We start from the raw sequence: 23,738 nt of genomic DNA, 5'->3' as shown, positions 1-23,738 counted from the left end.
ATCACAAAAAAGCCTCATCATACAATAAAATCATTGTGATGTACCTGATTACTAGTGAAATGACCCGTGAAATCACGGGTTTGTTTAAACGAAATAGTTTAATAGGTATATTTTAGATATTAAGTAAATTTAAACGCTAACGCCATTTAGTTTAATGACCCGACGGATTTCGACTAAGAAACTTCTCGTTGTTTTTACAAACACATTGATGTATTTAACTTGGTCGGAATAAATGAACTACATTTATTTTCTCATCATCTTCCAAATTTCATCACAATTATTATTTTTCTTGTCATAAAAGCCTACATTAGAACCTTTTATTGAGACATGTATTTCACATACATATATAACGTAATTAATCTCGTAAAGAGAACTTATATTTAAATTTGAATAATAATATAATAATAATTAATAATTAATGAGAGTGAATTTTCGAAAAATATGAAATAAATAAATAAGTAGATTTAATTTAATTAGTTATTAATTAGATTAATGACATCACCTTAAGAGCTTAGATTTTTTTCTTATTATTTTTAATTAATTTTAAGAAAGAAATTAACCTAATAATGACATTATCATTATAGAATTCTAATAGAAACTATAGATGTAGGACCTGATCAACAATCCAAATACAATAAAACAAACTAATATGACCAATGATAAGATAACATGGCGCTATGGCATTCTGGACTCATATTTTGATTAGCTGATAAACATATCATTTTGGACTTATATTTTGATTACCATGGCGCTATAGCAACTTGTAGTAACTTGAAAATAGTTTTAGACTTTGATCACTACTTACTAATGATATGATAACAAAAGTTATAGTTTATTTATGTTATATCATTTACAAAATTGTGATCTAAATAAAGTAATTATTTACATTATGTCTAGCTAACTAATTGCTAATATGATGGAGTAATTTGTAGTTTATCAACCTGAACCAGGCAGTATTGACCTGACCCGTTTTAGTCATTTGGTTTCCTGTTGTACATATAAACCTGAGCTTCTTGAATACGCTTTATCTCCTCCTCTAACTGGTACTCTGCCACAACCTTTTTCACTCAACACCTCCAACTGTGTTGCTTGAAATACTGATGATCCAAATGTAGACACAAAACAACAACAAAAACAATAATTAAGTCACGAGAATCGCAACAATCACTCAACGAACAATTACATTTAACAAACTGTAACATAAAGGTGATATGTACAGACCTTGTAACGTCCAGATTTTTAAAAAGTTTTTTTTTCAGCGACTTCAGAGCAGGTTTCGGGTCCCACAAACTACGACTTAACGTATTATGACCCAGGCCTGTTTACTTTATGCTTAATGAGCTGAGTTGAGTGTACAAATTATTCGGTCACCAAAGAAGCTGTTTACTTTCACCATAAATTAATGAAATGTCCACCTGGAGAGCATTCTGGGTCACCTCAAAAACTACACTTGTCCCCATTTAGCTCATCCCCTTTACCATATTACCCCCACCCTCTTCCTCTTTCCAAAGTTAAAAATTAATTATGTTTCATCCGCACCTTTAATATTTTTACCTGTAAGTTCACATCTAATAGAAGTTTTAAATTAGGGTTTATAGTCCCAACTGAGGATTATTGTGATTCAGCGAGCCACCAACAAATTTCTTCAAGAATTGAAGTCGGTATTTGTCGTATGAGAAGTAGTTGCGTTTCCCAGTTCAAAAATCATTTTTAACTAGCAAGTGCATAGGCATATCGTTAGATAGACTAGTCAACTTTGTGCCACAATTAAAGTCAGACAAAAGTAATTTGTGAAATTGGGTTTTTTTGTTTTGTGATTTTCATTTTGTTGAATATGAGAATGAAAGGTCTAAAATAAACAATGAATTTGTGAACTCGAATGGATGGGAGTTCATAAAGAGTTACCAGTGTGTATACTCCGTATTACATATTTATATTTATATTTATGATTGTTTCAATCGAGGGTAAACCTGTCTTTTTATTATTAATGAGTTTCATCCAAAACAAAAGGAAACAGCATGTATTAATTCATAGCTTAGTCCATAGTAACTTCTATATCCATAATACCATCTATATCCATAATGGACTTAATAGAAAAAAAAGTAAACATGCCCGTCTAGCATAAATCCTAAGTCAGTTTACATATAAAACCATTTAATCAAACATAATACATTGTCCAGTTAATTAAACATAACCACCAATAAACTAACACTAAATCATACATATCAGAAGTCATAATCTATCAAGTGTTCTAGAATTATGCAATCACACCTATAATAGAGCAACTACATATTCTATCAAGTGTCTATCATACATATTCATTTATGCATATTACTAATTAGCCTCATTCTAAAGGAACCATGTTTTGACCCGTAACCCAAATTGCCACCTCAAACTAATAAGAAAATGATGTGTACTTACTTCAGTTGCTGTTCTAGAATTATGCATATTACTAATTAGCCTCATCAAGTGTTCTAGAATTATGCAATCACACCTATGTGTACAAGTAAATTACATGGCCAACATATATTTTCAGATATATTGCTTCTTCAGTTGCAGTATCACCTTCTCCGACGACACCAATTAAGTACTTAACCATTGAAAAGTGGTGAAGCTCCATGTGAAGCTCCATCACAGATTGCGCTAGCACTAATTCCTCTAGCACACAACTCCTCTGCAAAAATTAATTCAATTTTTATTTTTCTGCAAAAATTAAATTAAATTTAATTTAATATCAAAAATCAAATATCATAAACCTTTTATAATCCGTAAATAAAATTATGATATTATGGAAAATTTCATAAACGAATCAACTGAATAAATTCTGTAAACGAATATTTCGATTCAAAATAACCTAAATTGAAAGTAAATACCTTTATGATGGTGTTTGCCGAAGGAAAGAGAATTCTTCAGCAGCCTTGATTCGATTAGATAAAAGTTGAAGATCGAATCAATATAAACCTTACAAAAAAATCAATATAAACCTTGTAACAAACAAATCAGTTTTAATTATTCAACTCAACTAGTAAGATTACCTTGTGTGAGAAGATGACGACGGCTATGATTCTCGGACTGATCAGACGTGACGTTGATGCTGAATCAATGATGTTAATGATAAATTGAAATCGACAGGATTTGAATTGATAAATTGATGAAGAGATTGAATTGAACGGATTTTGTGGTGGATTTTAGATGCGATTTTTGGAACCTGATTAGGAGTTTGTGGAAAACCCTAAAACTGATTCAATGGACGCCGCGTTTCAACTCCGAAATTTAACAGGTTAACAATTGAATTAGTTTCTATTTAGTTTTGTTTAGAAGCATATCCTAAACACGTATGCAAACAGCTGGCACTCACATGCTTTCAAAATGGAATGGAAGATTAAAAGGGACACGAATTTAGGAGTATAAAGCGGGAAATTTTGGGAGTGTTAAAAATCCAAAATTTGATATTTATAAGCCGGGTTCGGAATGGGTAATAGGTCTAGGGTCAGGTACAAGGATAATTTATAATTTTTTGCGAGTTCAGGTTCGGGGATCGTTTTAGACACAAACCCGATTACCCGGCCTACATACCCGAAAAAGACCCGAGTCCGTATACCGGACCCTTATACCCGATTTCTCAGCCCGAATACCCGCCCGGATACCCGTGGAACCGCTAGTTAATAACTAAATGGGATACCCGTGGATATTGTAGATACAGATTGCGTGGATAGCAATAACTTCATATTGTATTTGAAGACTCTACACAAATTCCGTATTGTATTCGAAGACTCTCCACAACTTCCGGATTGTATTAGAGGGTTTAGGGTTTAGGAGTTAGGGTTTGGAATTTAGCGTTTAGAGTTTATGGTCTATGGTTTAAGGTTTATAGTTTATGGTATAGGGGTTTAGAGTTTAATGTTTAGGGTTTAGTGTTTAAGGTTTAGGGTTTATGGTTTAGGTTTAGGGTCTATGGTTTAAGATTTGGAGTTTAGTGTTTAGAGTTTTGTGTATATGATTTAACATTAATGACAATTTTCAAAAATCATTTAAAATTTATGCAACAAAACATGGTCAACGCCAAAACCTAATTGTTGATCATTTTTGTGTCAGATGATCATCGTCACGAATGACTTGCGACATTAATATAAACCTTAATATAAAATTACACGAAGACACCAATAAGCGTCAACGATCATCGACCCAGCAAACGAATTAATTGAGAAATTAATGACTGTAGAGCCCGAACAATTTGCCAACTTTGATGTCTTGGCTTATAGGAAATAAAAGGAATCAAACGATCCAATTTTAATGACAATGGCTCGTGACCTACTATCCGTCCAAGCTTCGTCCGTTGCTTCTAAATCGACCTTTACAAAGATAGAGGAAGTATTGTCTACATCGCACCTCCCCATACACCACTCATGTGGTATTGGGTTTTGTTGTATTTAACTAAAAACAAAATAATGATCTAATCTTAGTCGTTATAAGGAATATGAGAACTTAATAAATGCACTAGTTGTCTTCAAATAAACTTATGAAATCCCATCAATTGAAGGAATTCATAAGTCGTCACTACAAGGATTATTGATTATTAGACATAATGAAAGTTTTTCATACATGTAGGTATTAGGCGGCCGATCGTTCTATAGTCTTGTTTTTTTTTTTTTGAAAGGCAGAAGAAAAATTTTATTGATAAGAAAAATTATACATTACAAGGGAGGCATGAGAGAGTGCCTCTAATATCAGCTACATTAGAAAACAAACACAAAATCACAAAAAACTAGCACAATTAGGATCCATAGTTCCTAAAAGAACACGTTCGGGTTGATGAGCCATTGCGACCATATTATAGACTTTCCTCTCGAGCGTTTGGACAACCATTCGAACGATTTGACTTGGATTTCGTTTAGTGTTACAGCTCCGTTTCCTTTTTCCTTTTTAAAAACTGTGAGGTTACGGTTTCTCCAAATTGTAAAAGCCGCTATCCATTCGATTCCTTGCCAGATTTTTGATTCGGTGTTTGTATTGGAGATGCGCGTGTTGCCCTTCAGCATGGTGTCGAAATTTAGAGTGGTTGGAGTCACGACATTGCACCAACGGAACAATCTGTTCCAAATGTCCTCCGCGAATGAGCAGTTGAATAAAATATGGTCGATCGTTTCTACTGTATTGCTACAAATTGGACATAGGACCGTATGTAGGTCTATACCCCGTTTATCTAGCTCGATTAAAGTCGGTAATCGTCGTTGGACAGCCCTCCAGATAAACACTTCTATTTTCTTTGGCACGAGATTGTTTGTCATTGTAGCACTTGCGTTTGCTCCTCCCGATAGCACCTTCTCATTGATTAATTTTGTAAGATCCGAAGTACAGAAAACTCCTTTGCTATTTAAATTCCACATCCAGCCATCTTCTTGTTCACCATCTTCAATTGGAAACGGGAACTGTTGGAGTAATTGGACAAGATCATCGAGTTCACAGCTTGTTCTCCTAGTTGGTGTTCTACTCCAACTCCAAACGAATTCCCAGCCGTTTGGATTTTTGGTTACCCGCTCACTGATCGAACATGTTTGCTTCGTATCTAACCGATATAATCTACGAAACTGAACCGCTAGCGGGGCGTTGTTAATCCATACGTCATCCCAAAATCTAGTGTTGTCTCCGTTATGAATAACTCTGCTGAAAGAATTTAAAAAGTTGATTCCCAGGCCTTCTATGGTGATTCCAGCTTTTCGTATGCCATCCCAGGTAGTATGCCTGCTTCGAAAATTAAGTAAATCGTGAGAGCTTAACCCCCCTTCCCGCCCATACAGACTTTTGATAATTTTAACCCAATATGAATTGGGTTCTTTCTTGAAACGCCACCACCACTTCCCGAGTAGTGATAGATTTTTTGCTTTGAGGGACCCTATATTTAACCCGCCCTTTTCGTAGGTTAATAGGGTCTTTTCCCATTTAACCCAGGGTATTTTAGACTTATCACTCGTCCCGCCCCAGAAAAAATTGCGTCTCATACCTTCAAGCGAATTGAGGACATTAGATGGTGCACGGAAGAGGGAGAATGCATACAACGGGAGGCTACTTAAAACCGACTTAATCAAAGTGAGACGACCACCGAAAGACATCAATTTCGATTTCCAATCCGCAAGTTTATTTTGCATCCTTTCGATTATAGCAGCCCATTCACTCGCTTTGGTCATTTTGTTACCAATTGGGAGGCCAAGGTATGTGAATGGTAGTGACCCGACTTGGCATCCGATGTACTCAGCCATATATTCAACTTGACGTGGTTGTACTCCAATACCATAAAGAAAGCTTTTTGAGAAATTGACTTTCAAGCCTGCAAAGATTTCGAAGCACTTTAGTATCTTGAATAGATTACCAATGTTTCTTTTATTCCATTCTCCGAAAAAAACGGTATCGTCGGCATATTGGAGGTGAGATAAGATAATGGAATCCGAACCGATTTTCAAGCCATTGAACATGTTTAGTGAGATTGCTTTCTTAGTTAGTGCATTCAGTGCCTCAACCGCAATGATGAACAAGTAGGGAGATAACGGGTCGCCTTGGCGTACGCCTCTATGAAGAGCAAATTCTTTGGTAGGAGATCCGTTGACGAGTATAGAAATCGATGCCGAGCTTAAACATGCTTCGATCCATGAACACCACTTATTACCAAAACCCATCAGCTTCATTATCATGGATAGGAATTCCCAATTAAGACTATCAAAAGCTTTCTCGAAGTCGGCTTTGAATAAGAGACCCTTATTCTTTTGTGATTTCAGATTCCAAATAGTTTCATTGGCTATGAGAATACCATCAAGTATATATCGACCTTTTAAAAACGCGCTTTGCTCCACACCAATTAATTTATGGACGACACGTTGCAATCTAAGTGTGAGCATCTTCGATATGATCTTGTAGTAGCTTCCGATTAGACTTATCGGCCTATAGTCTCCAAGATTTAGAGGATCTCTTTTCTTGGGTATAAGCGTAAAGAAGGAAGCGTTACATCCATTGGATATGGTTCCATTAAGCCAAAACCATTCGACTGCCCTTATGAGGTCGTCTTTTACCAACCAAAAAAACTTCTTGTAAAAAAACATGTTAAATCCGTCCGGCCCCGGTGCCTTTGAAGAATCACAGCTTTTTATTGCCTCCCATAATTCTTCTTCAGTGAACGGTTTTTCCAGTAAAGCATTGTCCTCATCATTGATTCGACTTAAGGGGATACCAACTAGACTGTTGAAATCAGGTTGGCAATTCGGGTTTCTTTCAAACAGTTTCCTGTAGTAATCAAAAATAGTCGATTTGATGATATTAGGGTCCTCCTGCCACATACCGTTGATGAAAAGTCCTCTGATATTGGAGCTGTTATTTCGTCTTCGAATGGAGGAGTGAAAAAAGGCAGTGTTTTCGTCCCCCTCAACGGCCCATTTTAATCGGGCCTTTTGTTTCAACATCTCTGCCTTTTCGCTTTCTTTTTGGAACCAGGTAGACCTCGCATTCAACCAACAAGTTCTTTCTTCATCAGTTATGGAACCTGTATCTGCTTTTATCTCGAACTCAGTAGCCATTTTCTTCCATTTCTCAATCTCCATGTCAAGGCCACCGTATCGGTAGTTGCTCCATTTTCTTAATTCAATCTTAACGTTTTTCAACTTGTCTCGAAATCTACAATCTGGTCTTGACGAGGTGACATTTTTGTTCCACGCATCAGTAATGATTGGTTCGACATCTTTCGTTTCCAGCCATGCGTTGAAGATTTTAAATGGCTTGGGTCCGAAATCAATGTATTTGTCGCGAAGAATTAAGGGGCAGTGATCTGATTTGTGTCTATCTAGGCATAGCGTGGAAACGTCTCCCCAATTATTCATAAAACATTCCGATACAAGAAATCGATCAATCTTGCTAAATTTAGTTCCATCGTCGCTAATTCTAGTAAAACGTTTGCCTACTATTGGGACATCGATCAAGTTGTTGTTGCTTATGAAGTTGTTGAAAAAACTTGCTCTCCGAGCGTTGAAATCACAGTTAAGTCTCTCGTCCTCCGATCGTACCTCATTGAAGTCACCACCGATAACCCACTCGGCATTCGAAAAGGAAAGTAGATCCTCAAGACTATCCCAGAATTTCTTCTTGTCATCGTCTTTGTGCGGACCATAAACATTTACAATAATCGAGTCCATAGACTTTCCTTTCCATCTACCCTTAATTGCCAAGAAGAATTGTTTCTCCACTGCTTCGTTGACTTCAAAGATAAGAGGGTCCCAGATTAGCAGCATACCCCCTGCCTTTCCTATTTTTGGTTTTTGGATGTACTGGAAATTTGATGAACCCCAAATCTTTTCGATCCAACTATCATCAACAAGATTACGTTTACTTTCCTGGATTGCAACTATGTCAGGGTTCTCCTTGAGTCTCAACTTTCTAAACCAGTCTACCTTACTTTTACCCGATTTATCTTTCCCGAAGCCTCGAATGTTAAGAGTCATGATCTTCATTAAATAACATAAGGAAGCGAGAAGTGACCTGAAGTCGTCAATGGGTACTTTCCTCCCATCTCAGTCCCAATTTGTTACCAAATTCATTGAGACCCACACTGGCCGAAGATTCATGTGAGATGCTTATCTGGTGTTTAGAACTTTTTGAAGGTTTGGAGGTTTGGTTGGATTGGTTAGATTTGGAAGTTTGCTTGGAAAGGGATTTAGGGGTGATTTTTGTGCGGTTTCTAAATTGAATGAATTTAGAACACAAAGGATCGATACGTGGTTTGGGTTTTGAGGTTGAACATTTTTTGGGAGTAGGTAGATGTTGACTGGAAGTGGAGTTGTGCGTAAGTGGGGGAATGGGGGTAATGGGATCACGAACACAGGTTGGTTTGGGAGGTTTGATGGGCTTGGAGCAATTGAATACATCCTCATGATTGGGCCTATTGGGCTTTAATCGGTTTTGGTTGGTAGTGGGATCAGTCATGGGAGCCTGGGTTGATGGCACTTGAGTTTGTGTAATGGGAATATGAGAAAATTTTTCTTGCAAATTTAATGTTCTAATTGGACTGATCAAGTTATCCATGGGGTTATCAGGTTTACCAATGGTTGGGCTATTGAGTAGGGGTGATGTGGTGGGGGGTATCGTCTTAGGGTTTGGATTAGATTTTGGGTTTATGAGACGGGATTTTGAGGTGTTGGTTGGAATATTTGGTTTATGACACTTGTTAGTAGGGTTTGGGGATTTTGGTGTGGCGTTTTTTGGTTGTGTCGTTTTTCGTTTTGGTTGCGATGTCTTTTGTTTTGGGGTTTGTTTTCGATTGGCGGTTAAGGTTTGTCTAGTTGGGGTGGTACGGTTATCGTCTTTGGGGACATCAGAGTTTAAAATTGGACTAAGAAGTGTTGAATTGATTGGGTTGATTGGGTGAATTGGGCTTGAATGCATTCTTGAATTGGGTTGTGCATTTTCATTAAAGATTGGGCTGGGTTGAGTTGGGTTTAATGGACTTGAAGGTTCTCCTGTATTGGGCTTTTGGGTAGGTGAAACGTGGGTTGGGTTACTAGGGTTAAGAGGATCAGCGTGAAATGAATCGTTACCTGGGGATGTGTAGGTGTGTGGCCCGATGCAGCCTTTCGACTTCGGTAAAGATGTTGCAGATTTGCTTTCATCTTTTTCTAGGGCAACATCCTTCTTGGGGATCTCATCATCATTATTGTGGACACCGAAGTTTGCAGCAGTCCCCATGCACTTTGATGATTTGTCTTCTTCCATATTCCGATCAATCTTCACCGGAAACTCTGTCTCCGGTATAGAGTCGGCATCCTCATCATCAGAACTAATATCTACACGCGAGTTATTGTCGGATTGCCAATCTTCGGAGAATTCTTCGCCATTAATATCTAGTTCAGATATATCTCGAATTAGTTCCGTGATGTTCACATAAAAAATACCACTGTTTGTTTTGACCATAGCCGTTTCCTGAATTGGGACGTGTCCACGCACATTTACCAAAACTCTGCCTGAAGTTAGATTTTGATTTTTATCATTGATTGAACAATTTTCTAACTTTAAAATTCTACCCCACCATGCTGCAATTTTTTTGAATGTGGATTCATTCCAGTGGGTGGGTGGAACTCCAAATATGCTTAACCACGTTAGTCTACCAGGGCATGGTCGATTAGGTTTCCATGTACAAAGGTTTGGTATCCATCTTTTTATCCCATGTATATCATTAGAAAGGATGTTTTGTGCTGTTTCATCATTCTCAAGCATGATCATGACCTCAAGTCCGCCTAGGTACTTGAGGGTGAAATCAGTTAAACCTTCTTCATGACATAGATCCTGGATGTGTTCTAATATGTCTATGTTGGGAACCTCACCAATTAGGGTTTTTGAATCGAAATTGGTTATGTTCTCATCATCAAGTAGGACAAGTCTCTCCTTGTTTGGTTTGGATTGGGGTGTGGTAGTGGAGATGTAGGGTTTGTGGGTGTGGTTGTGATTATTGGAGATATGTTTTGGTCGATAGGTGTATTGTTGTGGGTGAAGGTGGTTGTGGGTTCGTTGGTTTGTGTGGTGAGGTGGAGGAGGATGACGTGTGTTAGTGTAGGAAGGTGGTGGTGGTGCCCGGCGCCGAGAGAGGTTGTGAGGTGTTTTGGGAATGGGATTGGGGTGCCATGGTGGTAGAGGTTGGTTATGGTGGGGAGGGTTGTGAGGGGTGTTTAGTGGAGGAAAGTCTTGAAGGTAGCGGTTCGGTTGCAGATTGGGTGAAGTATTCATGGTGGTATTGGCATAGTCACCACGTGACTTTTTGTCTTCTCTGTGCTTTGCTTCTGTTTCATTTCTTGATTTATAGACTTTAAGATATAAATCTTTCAGTTTAAAAGATCTTAATCTTTCAGCGAATTTTTCTGGATTGCTGACGTCTTCATATCGTACGAATCCAAACTTCTGGCCACTGGGTAGTGTTCGTTTGGCCATGTAAATGTCATTGATTTTCCCATGTTGTTTGAAGAATCGCCATAATTCTGGGACATCCCATGAGGGTGGATAATTGTAAAACAAAAAAGATGTTATCTGTCTGCCGCCTGATCTATGATTCCGTCTGAAGTAGCCGTCGCCGTTGTAGTCGCCTCTCGCCGCCGCCGTGCTCCTCTTGTTGCCGTTATTCGCTGCTCTCGAAATTCTCTCTCTCTCACCCACTCTCTCTCTCATTTTTTCCTTATTATTATTATTACTATTTTTCAAGTTTTAATTATTAAAACTCATACATGTGTATTAGATGAGATAATCTCATGTAGATAAACACGTAATTATACTATAATAATGACTTCAAGGTATATCTTCTATAGTCTTGTTATGTATATGATTTAGGTTGAGGGGTGTAAATGGGGTCATTCTTAGTCCGGGTATCGGTCTGGTATGGACTAAACCCGAAAACAAGAATTTAGATTGAACCGAATATTTAAAACACCACCAATCCACAAAATATACACGAAGAGCCATCACCAAAACCAGAACCATTCATAAACTTTATGAATTTCTTTGGAAACCTAGATACTAAACTTTAAACTCCAAACCCCAATTCTTAAATCATAAACCCTAAACAATAATCAATATACCCTAAACTTTAAATCATATACCCTAAATCCTCCAGCCTAAACTCCAAATCACGCAAGACGACATCGAGGCACTATTCTTATCCACACCACTAACACATGAGGCATGTCATCCCCAATATGAGAAGACACGTCGCGAAGAACAAATTATTAACCATCCATCACCCCATATATCGAGTATATTATAATTTTCAATAAATGTAAAAACGGTAATTTTGTAACTTATTAAAAATCAAACTTTACAACCGATTGGGAAACTAATAATAATAATAATAATAATAATAATAATAATAATAATAAGAAGTACGTAATAAGTCTATATTATTTACAAATTAAATTCACTACAATATATATGGTTGATATATCCCTTAGATTAGAAATAAAAAGCTTCAATTTTTCACACATTAATTTTTTTTTTTCCAAGCTTTATTTTCTTTATCTGTAGTTACACCAAAAATTTTAAAAGTAAAATTTTTATTTGGCTCTTATATACTTCCCAAAAATTTGAAGGTGACAATTTTCCCCGCCTTCATCCTACCAAAATTTTATCTTTCTAAAAACTAATCGGTCTCATCTCAATTTTTTCTCACTCACCTCCAAAATTAAACTCACACCCCTCTTTTCAAATTAGGTTTTTAAATTTCTTTTTTCTTTGATCTGTGTATCTCCACATAAAAACACAACGATTGATTTCCAACACAAATAGAGTCATACATATTTTCTCAATTTCACCAAGTTTAGTTCTTTCAATGTCGTCCAAAGCAGAATAGACACTCTAGGGTTTATTGTATTTGCTTCTCTTTCGTTTTTATTTAATGTGCAAAGATCAGTTTGTCGAGAAAACCATAGGTTAGATACAAAATATATATATGTTCACAAAATCCGTCAAATAATCAGTGAATTCCAGAAACTTGAATCAAGTTATCGGAAAATTGATGGAAGATTCGATTACTCAGTTTCACTCCAGACCGTTAACCGTCGTTCAATTACTTTTGGTAACACCTTTTAATTATCTGGTAGATGTGTTTTGTAGTTTTTTGTTATTTAATTAATTAGTTAATAGTTAATTAGATGATGTTTGTGAAATATATTCTGCTTTGTTATTGTTCTGTCGTTCAATTTTTTTTCCATCTATATTGATATTGTATTTTCTGAATGTCAAATATCAGGTTACTGTGTGGACTTATTGGAAATTTAGGTCATTATTTTCTTTCCTTTCAAGTTTTTGGTGGTACCAGCAGTGATATACTATCTTTAAGTTTATATGCAACTGGTAATGGTGTCGATATTGTGTCCTTTTCATACATTTACCGATACTTCACTATTCTGATGTGTTTTGTTGCCTTTTTTTTATTGTCATTATTATATGAGCTGTGCCTATTGAAATCCATTGTCGTTTAGGTATTCAAATCGAATATGTATGAGTATCGTAATTAATAATTGGATAGTTAAACATTGTTTTAGATTGGATATCATTTGGTTAAATGCCTTTCAAGATGTTGTATACTGACAATATGTAAATTGAGCATTAGTTTTATGTTTTGCTAAGGGTTGTTGCGATATTAATTTGTAAACATCATCAGCTACTGATTATTCACAGCTACTGCTTATGGTTTTGTATTGTTTGCTTATAATAAAGGGTTGGATATCATATATAGCAGCAGTTTTGCAGCTCAATTGCTTTCGCTTTATGACGTGTTCATGAGAATCGACAGTTCTTTATAACTCTTATGTGTAACTCAAGATTGATGGAATTCAACATTTCAACAAGATCATGATATAAATGTATTCATGAAACCAATTCATTAAGAGTTAATATAAGCGGAAGCATGATATTAAGAAAGCATGTTAATATGTTAAACCACTTTAGATGAATTCCATATAGTTATCAAGTCATGAAATAATGCTTACATATAACAACAAAGGAAGTAAATTGTACCTCCTCTAAGATGAGTGGAAAGCTGAATTTGGACAGCAATGTTGATGAAGAAAATGATGGAATAAAGCCTCTAACTTGAAGCCTCAAGTGTGTAATACCCCAAGCTTTTGATGCACCAACACCACCTTTGATTTTGTTAGGATTTAGGACACTTAATCACTTGTTTATACAAGCAAAATCTGCTCCCTTTTGTGCTATAAACAGTTCGGCCAGAATTGGCAATTGGGAGCTGAATATTGCAGTTTTTATGAGCACTTATCACTTGTAAGCATGAGTCAAACCTTGGTTAAAAGGAACCTTGCATGTCCTTAAGAAGTGTGTACATGGAAAGCAACAAAAGAGCATGTGTTTATCATTCTTGGAGACACAAAATTCTGCACACACATGATCTTATATAATAATACTTTCAAGTTTATAAAAGTTTATAAACTTATTATAAACTTATGTATTATTTTGTTACTTATACATTTTATAAAACCTTTTATAAAATATAACACAATATAATCATTTAAACCTATAAACAATTATATATAAATTATCCAAATAATTTATCTCAAGTGATAATATTTTAGAAACCCGATTTTCTAAAATCCAAGTGTCGCGTATTTGTTTAATGATCCAATCGTCAAAATCAAATACGTATAAGGTGTCGTTAAGCTTGTTATTGGGTATGACCCGACTTGGATCATAACATGTTGGCCACATTAATTTAATATGACTCTCGGGCATATGAAATACCTTCAAAGATGGCCTGAAATCAGAATATATATGGAATGGAGTGTCAAGAGTGAGGGGACCTACAAGTATGCCCAAAGTTTGGAATCAAAAAGCTGACCCTAACCACTGGTCTACATTTTATATAAGTTACTCTACTACTAGAGTTTTTATAGTTATACGTAACGGTTTTGTAGGCTTGTACTAAAGATGGATTCACTTGGAAAAGAAATACTTACTATCGCGGTACCTGCAGCCATGGCGTTTGCTGCAGATCCCGTTGCTTCATTAATTGACACCGCGTTCATTGGTCATATAGGCCCGTTGAAATTGCTGCAGTTGGAGTATCTATTGCTATTTTCAATCAAGTTACAAAAGTTGCCATATTCCCACTTGTAAGTATTACAACTTCCTTTGTTGCTGAGGAAGAGACAATAAAAAGACTCGAAAGTAAAGTACACAAAGTTGAGAACCAAGAGAAAAGTTCGACGAATACAGAGGAGACAAAAGAACTCATGACAGATGATGTGAATCTTGAAAACTTAGACAATGGTTCGACATTAAGGACGAAAAATAGGATGGTATGTTTTTTTTTCTTGACAATGTTATTTGACATCACAAAACAAAACTTGTTTTAATGATCTTATGTGTGTCTTGATCATACCATTAATTAGGTCTTAAAACAAGTCCGTCGAATCATTTGACTATTACTACAAAAAAGTCAACGTTCAAAAGACAAAAATGAAATATCCCGTCAGCATCAACCACTCTGCTCATTGGTGCAGTACTTGGTATTCTTGAAACACTACTACTTGTTTTTCTTGCTGAACCACTTTTGAGCTTAATGGGAGTACGACAAGTAAGTATCTTTATTCAAGTAGTACTTTGTGCATAGTATAATGTACCAGTTATATAAATCTTACATTTAATTATTGAACAGGGTAATAAAATGTTGTTACCTGCACATAAATATTTAACATTGCGTGCACTCGGAGCCCCAGCAGTTCTACTTTCGTTAGCAATGCAAGGTGTTTTTCGTGGTTTTATAGATACTAAAACTCCCTTGTATGCCACTGGTACATCACTTATAACCTTACTTGATATGTAATATTGTACCTAGTATGTTTTCTGATGAATGTTCTAACATATTTTTTGTGTTCGGGTGCAGTTATTGGAGACGTTGCAAACATTATTTTGGATCCAATTCTTATATTCGCTTGCAATTTAGGAGTTAGTGGTGTAGCCATTGCACATGTGCTTTCCCAGTAATGGTTCCATCTTTGACTCATTGATCAACTTTAATTTGCAGTTATATAATCATGTGGTTTTGTGACTGATTTATGTCGTTTATTGTTTTGAAGGTACTTAATATCGATAATCCTGTTAGTCAAGTTAATGAACCAAGTTGATCTACTGCCTCCAAGTTTGAAAGCTTTGCAGTTGAGTCGGTTTCTTAAAAATGGTACGTGACAATCCTATTTAATTTTTTGAACACTTGATCCTTTGGTTTAGTGATTGGTATCAGGCATACAGTTGAATTCAATAAATTTGGTGCTTACAAATTACAATATTTGCAGGTTTGCTGTTGCTATTAACGACAATGCTAGTAGTAAACTCACCCATGCCCTAGGAACCATTGCAAGGAGTTGCAAGTATTTTCCAATTTATTTATCATGGACTAAAGTTTCTGGCGAGGAAAAGCAAGAGATGCTTAAACATTTAAGGGTATGTAATAATATAAATTTGTATTCGTATGTTAATGACAAAATCTGTTTTAATTATATCAACTGATATGTTTTGTATCCTGACAAAGTTTGTTATTTACAGGTGGTACCCTTGGATTAATAAAGATACATGTTGATCGAATACATTCTTCGTTGCTTTTCATTGTTTTTATTTTCTTTGTCGAATGTTATTTTAGTATTGATATGTTGGATTATCTATGAATTTTTAATGTTTAGTGTTTTTCAAATTATGAGTCAATTTATTAAAATATGATTATGTTTTATTTATATTTATTTTTAATAGTAATTATTAATTGGATGTCTAAAATTTGAATTAAATAAAAACCAGGCCCGAATATTGGATCTAATAATCTGATCTGGGCCTAAATAATCAAACCGATCTGAATACCCGGATCGTAAAAAAACCCGAACCGGACCTGAATATTCGAATCGGATCCGAATATAGAAACCTATTTGGAATTACTATGACTTGATATGACTCATTTTGTGGTTTTAATATTATTACTTGATAGGACACCATACTATTTAAAAATACATTTGTATTAGGACTTTTTTTAATGGTACCAACCTTGAAAACATTATATTAGGACTCTGTATATGGTACTAAACTAGTAACTTATTATATATCAAGACCTATTTTGTGGTTTTAAGGTTTAAGAAATTTATATTAGGACTTTTTTTAGTGGTACTAACTTTAAAAATCATTATATTAGGACCCTATTATTGATACATTAGGACATTTTTTATTGGTACTAATGTAGTAATTTTTTTTTATAATAGGACTCTTATTTGAGTACTAACATAATAATGGGATCATTTTTGTTAGTCCTTAAGAAATACAGTATAAAATTAGAATAAGACCCCTTTGTTGGTACTAACGTAATTTTTTTTTTTTACTTTTGGGACTTTTCTGTGTGGTCGTTAATCATAAAAGTCACTCGATTTGTACTTGTTAGGACTTTTCTGTGTGGTCGTTAAATATATTATAGGACCCGATAATTGGTTTCATAATCTTATTACCTTTTAGGACACTTTTTTGCGTCTATACTTTATACGACCGCCTTAGTTGGTACACACCTCCTGTTGGTCCTATCAGGCCAAAAGGTCCTATAAAGTGACATTATAAGACCAATTTGGGTGTCCTATATGTACACTTTTGTTGAAGTGAGCCCCTAAGGAAATGACCCCTATTTGAGGCAGCTGATGAAGATACTGTGGCAGTTGTGCCAGCTGATACTAATCAGTAAGCTGGTACTGAAGACACAGCAAGGAGTGCTGTGATAGAAGACCCAGCCAGTAGTGTGCTACTGGGTAAAACAAGTGTTGAAGACCCAGCCAAGGGGGCTGAGCTGAGTGTTAAACAAGATGATGATACTGTTGATCCTGCTGACTTCACAGTCTAGGGTAGAGGAGATCATTTATTTGTTCAATCACCTATCTCTCCCCGGACTCTTGCTTATTTTAACAGAACATAGGATGAACGTATTAATCAGTTTTCAGTGAGTTCTTCAGGCATATCAGAATCAATCATGTATCCTCCATCTTCCCCAAAACCTCATGATAAACACACAACTTGAGAAGATGACTCAGTTGCCCAAGGTAAGCCTGATCTAAGAAGGATGAATCCAGATGAAAGAGAGGCTTACAGGCAGGAGATCACTGTACCTGAATTGCTTGAGCAAAGACAAGCAGCTATTTCTGAAAAGATGTGCCAAGTTAGATTGCTGCATCATCCTCTTGATCAGCCATTCTATATCACTGCTTTAACCTATGACATTGAAATTGGCGTGTATCTAAATAACAGTGGTCAAAGGCTACATACTGATTGTAACACCTCATTTTTCTGTTATGCGTTATTTTGGACGTCATTTGAATTACGAGGCATGTAAGCGTATATTTGGACCCTAAATAAAGTTTGAGTTAGTGTTCTAAAACCTTACCATTGGAAAGTAAATCTTATTACGTTTCCAACGATATTTGATTCATCGAAAATGGAGTTACGGTTTGAAAGTTACGACCAAAACAAGTTCACAAAACTGATCCAGTTGATTTGGACGCCGTCCAACCTTTTTGGACGCCGTCCAAAAGGCCTGATGGGCCAGCAGCTGTATTTTACTTAAATTAAAAGGGGTACTTTGGTCTTTTCACTTATGGACTGATTGGTGGCTTCAATATCAGTTTTAGATCCACTTTTGGATCATTTTCACATCCACAACTCTCTCATCACATCTTAGAGAGAGAGAGGAGAGTTCTAGAGAGAGGAAGCTTCAAATGGTGACGAAGGTGGTGATTTTTGCCCAAATTGGAGTGGTTCTTGGTGCTTGTTGGTGTTTCTAGCTACTAGAGCTCGTTTTGGTGCTTGAGGTAAATCCTAATCCGAATTGTAGTGTTTGATTCTTTTTTGAGTTAGGGTTTGTGTTAGTTAGAGTTATAAACCCATTTATTGTGAAATTTGGGGGTTTTGGGTAAGATTCATGTAAGTAAGCCTAAATGGGTGACTTAGGGTTTCGATTGATGAAATTGTAATTTTGGGTCTTGCATGTGTTGGTTAACCCTTAGAACACTTGTGTACTAGTGATTTTGGTATTGTGTTGACTTGATTTTGGGGTGTAAACCCTAATATGGGTCAAAATGGGTTTTATGTTGAAATGGGTTAAGTGTTCTTGATTTTTGGTGTCAAATATTGATTTTGAGACACAATCACTAGTTGTTAATGATTGTAGGTGTTTTGGGTGTAATTTGACAAGTCAAAGTGAGCTAAACCTAATTTGGCCAATGGGAAGTCAAACTTTTGTGTCAAGTGTTAAATTGGTGATTTTATGACATAATCATTAGTAATGGTGCTTATGGGTCGAACTTGACTTGTTTTAATGGTTAAGTGCAATTTGGGCCAAGTTGCACTTATGGGTTGGCTTTGTAAGATCAAGTGCTTTAAGTGTTAAATTGTACTTGTAGAGTGAGTTTGAGATACCACCCGAAGTGGTAATTAGTTTGTGTCCATTAGGCGTTAAATGGGCGGGTGTTGGCGAGCAAGGTTTGATCCCTCGGCTAAGGGAATGTTTGTTTTGGGTTCTCTTTTAGAGAATGTGTATTTATGTGTATATTGTACCTATGTGTGATATAGGTAGTTACTTGCTCGGATTTGAGGATGAAGATAATGTTATACATGACTTGTGAGGGCATTCCAAGGTGAGTGGAATAATTATATGCGCATGTATATAATGTATTTATTTGTATGCTATGGTATGAACCAAAGAGCCAGTAGTGCCATAGCATGTGCGAGTGTGCTACGATGTGAACCAAAGAGCAGGTAGCATCGTAGTGCGGGTGTTGTAGTGTGAACCAAAGAGCCGGTAGCACTATAGCACGAGTTGTTGAGGTGTGAACCAAAGAGCCGGTAGCGCCTTAACATGAGTATGACTCAAGACGTGAAGTGAACCAAAGAGCCGGTAGCATCATGATAAGTGCGTATGGTGTGAACCAAAGAGCCGTTAGCACCATGACGTGAGTATGGTTAACCATATGGTTTGTGTATGTGTTGTAGTGTAGCATATTATATTGTTTGTGTATATGCTATTGGTTATGCTAGCTTGCGATATTGGAGGTTATTAGCTTTATACTTGAGATGGTTTGCTAATTATGTTGCTAGCATGTATGCGGTATGTGAGTATGTGTATGCAAGTAGGTATATTATATATGTATATGTATAATTATTGCATTCAATAATCTTTATGCTTACCCCTCTCGTTGTTTACCTTTTTACATATATTGTGACATGAAGCTAGCTAGTTGTTGGGCTAGATGCGTAGGAGTGCTTGGGCTCGATGGGGTAGCTTTTGGATGTTTGGACGCTGATTGGGGATTTGGTAGTCCCCGGGATTATGCTCTTGGTATTGGGTTGGGTTATTGAGTCTTAACCCGTATTTGTGGTGTAAACACTTTTAATTAACGCTTGTTTGATGTAAAACTTGATTGGGTTATTACAAAACGATGGTTGTTGATTTAAAGTGTTAAATGTGTTTTGAAATGAAATGGAGCTGATCAGGTCTTCTGAACGCCGTCCAGTATAACGTGGGTTGGGTGTGTTCAGTTACAGAACATTTTAGTGTTATTGGACGTCGTCCTGATTGTTGGACGCCGTCCTGTCCTTTGTTACTGGACGTTGTCCAGAGGTCTGGACGCCGTCCAGATGGTCTGTAAAAAAAAAAAATTAAGTCATGTTTTTGGTAAAACGAGGTTGGGTCGTTACAAGTGGTATCAGAGCATAGTCTAAGGGAATTAGGTGACCTTAGAGTAGGTACCTAGTCTTAGACTTATTGACAGTGGTGCGTTATTTGCGGGACTTGTAGGAATACAGGTCGGATTGAGATTTTTTAGTGCCTTAGAGTAGATGACTAAATAGGACTTGTGTTTGTCTAAAGTCTGATTAGTTGGGGACTTATTTCGTGTGTAAATTAGTGCCTTAGATAGCTAGTGCCTAATGTAAGTAGGCGAACTTGGACGTTGCTTTAGTGATAGTCATCTAGGTTGTAGGTTGACTTGTTGTTGCGGAGTACTTGTGTATATTTATTATTATATTGTATATAGGTGCATATACAGGTATCTATTTGGTGCGGTGTCCTAGGGATGAATCTATTAGAGAGATTCGGATGTTTGGCAGTTTTGAGTGATCAAGTTCATGGTAAGGACTTTGGTCATTCGGGCAATAGGAGTTATCGCGTGACCATGTGGAAATGGTAAGGTACGCAATTGTAATAGTGACTGATCACCATTATTACAACCATGTATCTTGGCACCAAGCATGACATGACGAGTACCGAGCAGAGGAAACGTGGCATGGTTAGGGTAGAATCAGGACGAGTTAGGAATATTTTATTGGTTCCTAGGATATAGTGGCCTCGGGTGATGTGCTTGTTGTCACATCGGATTCGTTGTGAGTAGGAAATTGTTACGGTGGCTTCAGTCAGCTACAGTGAGTGAGCGAACTCACGAGTTCAGAGCGTGCGTAGTCACCCTAAGTAGTGGGTGCACTATTGAGATTGTCATTGGTTGTGGTTACCCATCGTAACTAGGATAACCCATAATGGTATGCGTGTGTGTGCGATGAAGACTTGGATTCCGTAATGGAATGCGACAAGTCTGATGATTGTGGTGTTGGGTTACATTCGGTAGAGTATGTGTGGTTAGGGAATCGTGTAAGGATTCTAGTTGTGAGTCGCCTTGGAATTGGCAAATCAGGGAGTCTTCGGGTCGTTAAACTCATGGGAGTGAGACCCATATGACAATGGTTGCGTTAGTGTGTTGTGGATTATAGGGTAACATTCCTTACGAAATATCCCATGTAGTTGTGGTTGTGCCGATATGTGGAAGGGTGTAAGACTTGGTGTTCTCGAGTATCTCCTTAGTGTTAGATGAAGGGCTTCGTTTGGCCTTGCGGGAATTGTGGGTAGCGTGTGATCGCTAGGAATGCTTTATAAGACAATAACCCATAAGGTTTGTCGGGTAGATATGACTTCGGGTCATTATTGTGGAGAGACGGGTGACATCAGGTGTATGGAACCCAAAGATCAAGTTTCTAAAATCCGAAAGATGGTAGTGGGAGTCTGCATGACACTGCGTCAGGTGCCTTCTTATACCTGCTAGTGTAATGTTCAACTCAGGTGATGGTGTGATCATTGTGTGCTTAGGGTGCCCGTGGGATACTCTTGGAAGTAGCGAAGACTACAATAGTGATCGACAGGTGATGATAATTCGGTGGTTATGAAAGTCGAAGTTTAAGAGCATTGCGGTAAATACTTCTTATGAAGTGACGGATGAGCGAATATTGATACTCTTAAGTGATGGACGGGTAAAGATGACCGGTGAGCCGGTGATTGACTTAATGGTCGGTTAGGCTGAAGTTTATGATGAGGTGTTGCGGTCGATGCAATTATTGTGTTGGATTGGTCACTCTTCTCCATGAGAGTGAGCAATTGTTGATAAAGGTTCGTTGGGTGGAAGGTCAGGTGATCTCGACTGAGATACACGACTGATTAAGCGGAGGGGCATATGCCTAGGCTTAGAGGCGTATGTGGGACTTTGATGGAGTTCGCCTTGCGAATGATGAAGAGCTGTTAATTGTGATTGGTGGTATGAAGGTGCAATATCGTCGCGTGTATGACATCTCAAGTGATTGTGTATGTCAGCTCTGAGAGCCTAAAGTGAATTTGCAGTGATTTGGTGTTTATAACCAACAGTAAGAATGGTCATGTGTGACGTTGAATTTCGATTCCGCGGGATGTTATCATCTTGGCGGTGAGAATGTGGAGATGAATCCTAAGTGGGGGAGTTTTTACTGCCGCCCAAGGAAGATCCGGTGGTGTATTGTATACCGAGGTGTCGGAGTGTACCGTGCTAAGCCTCAATAGGTATTCGGAGTTCCTAATGAGGAAGAGTGAGGTTGTTGATTTCGACTCGAGATCGTGCATTTCGATTGTGAGTTACAATTCTGAAATGTTATGTGTGGAGTTGTGATGACAGGATCAAATGAAGCGTAAGACTTCTTATGTAAGGTGGTCGTGTAGCACCAAAGTGCGGTTTGAGACCAAATGTAAAGCTTGAGATCTTGGAGTGAGAGAACGAAGTTGTCGTTACATGTGCTCTTATAATGTAAATCTGGAAGCTATGAAACTCGAATAGTACTATTGAGTAAGTACAAGTTAGATATCATGATGTTTGATGTATTTTTCCCTGTCGGGAAATGTGATCGTGGAAATTGTCAAGTGGATTATTCCACTTTATGGACGACTGTGAGACGGGGAGTGTCGATTCTAAATGACTCACATCGAGACACGCGGATGTTGTTGGTTGCGAGAGTGTGTACCCTAGTGACGTGACCCGTAGGATTGCATCGGAATGTCAAGACCACCCTTAACGGACGGTCTAGGTAGGAAGGTTCACCCGGATTTGGTGACTATTTTTGTGAATCGTGTGGCGAATTGCGGAAATTTTGTGATGATAATTCGTCGTTGACAGGATTCTAGTATACGAATAGTTTTATGCTAGTATTAGGAAGCCGTATTGTATGAACGGGTTGTAGGGTTTAGGGGAGAAACCCTGTGCCGAGCGTTGATGTTTCTTCTAATTCGTTGTGTATTGTTGTCGTCCTGGATTAATCCAGTGACGGATATTCGTGTGCGGATCGATCGATGGGAAAGTGGTACTTCTAAAGTGCTTATTTTGGGGTTACCAAAAATTTCTTCGTTGGAGAATGACCCGGGTATGGAACCGGAGGAAGTTGGTTCCTGGTTTAGAGAATAAACACGAATGACCGGTTGAGTGGTGCATTTATGAACCGATGGGGTACGGAGTTTAACTCTGCATAAATCCTTCTCGATTTAGATTAATGCAAGACTTGGTTCACGGCGTAGTGGACTTAGTAGACCGCGTCGAGTGTTATAGTTGTGAATGTAGCTTGTTTCGAGTTGTGACCGGGAGAATTTGATGGAATATAATGGTGTATTCCGTATTTTTCCTAAGTGGGCATTGGGATGTTGGGTGTATGAGATATCTCTTGTTGCGGTAGTGCACGCTAGTGATTATTAGCGTGTGATGAGATCTTCGGATTTGAAGAAAATGTTATGGATGTCGGGCTTGGTTGTGCTTCGTAGGATCGTGAGGCGTGACGACGATGATTATCGGTGAATTGTTCTACTTTTAGGACGATTGTGAAGCACAGTTATTGTAATATGATGCGTTAGTGTACGA

The 23,738-nt window shown here is 37.3% G+C and overlaps 1 long non-coding RNA gene and 1 pseudogene across 2 annotated transcripts; one reads left to right on the top strand and one right to left on the bottom strand.

Annotated features, from left to right (window-relative positions):
- Positions 1–759: 759 nt before the first annotated feature.
- Positions 760–3,272, bottom strand: LOC139864925 (uncharacterized). 2 transcript variants are annotated; one of them, XR_011764536.1, is made up of 4 exons: positions 3,036–3,272; positions 2,874–2,961; positions 2,566–2,703; positions 760–1,097 (listed from the first exon to the last, which is right to left on the bottom strand). It is a non-coding gene; the product is annotated as an uncharacterized lncRNA (long non-coding RNA). The 2 variants fall into 2 exon arrangements; XR_011764535.1 differs by lacking the exon at positions 3,036–3,272 and having other exon boundaries at positions 764–1,097; positions 2,874–3,014.
- Positions 3,273–14,282: 11,010 nt separating this feature from the next.
- Positions 14,283–16,219, top strand: LOC139864317 (protein DETOXIFICATION 42-like; annotated as a pseudogene).
- Positions 16,220–23,738: the final 7,519 nt, after the last annotated feature.

This window comes from Rutidosis leptorrhynchoides, chromosome 8, assembly GCF_046630445.1.
Source record: "Rutidosis leptorrhynchoides isolate AG116_Rl617_1_P2 chromosome 8, CSIRO_AGI_Rlap_v1, whole genome shotgun sequence".
Lineage (NCBI taxonomy): Eukaryota > Viridiplantae > Streptophyta > Magnoliopsida > Asterales > Asteraceae > Rutidosis > Rutidosis leptorrhynchoides.
Note: the sequence above shows the minus strand (reverse complement) of the source record. Positions and strands in the feature narration are given on the sequence as shown.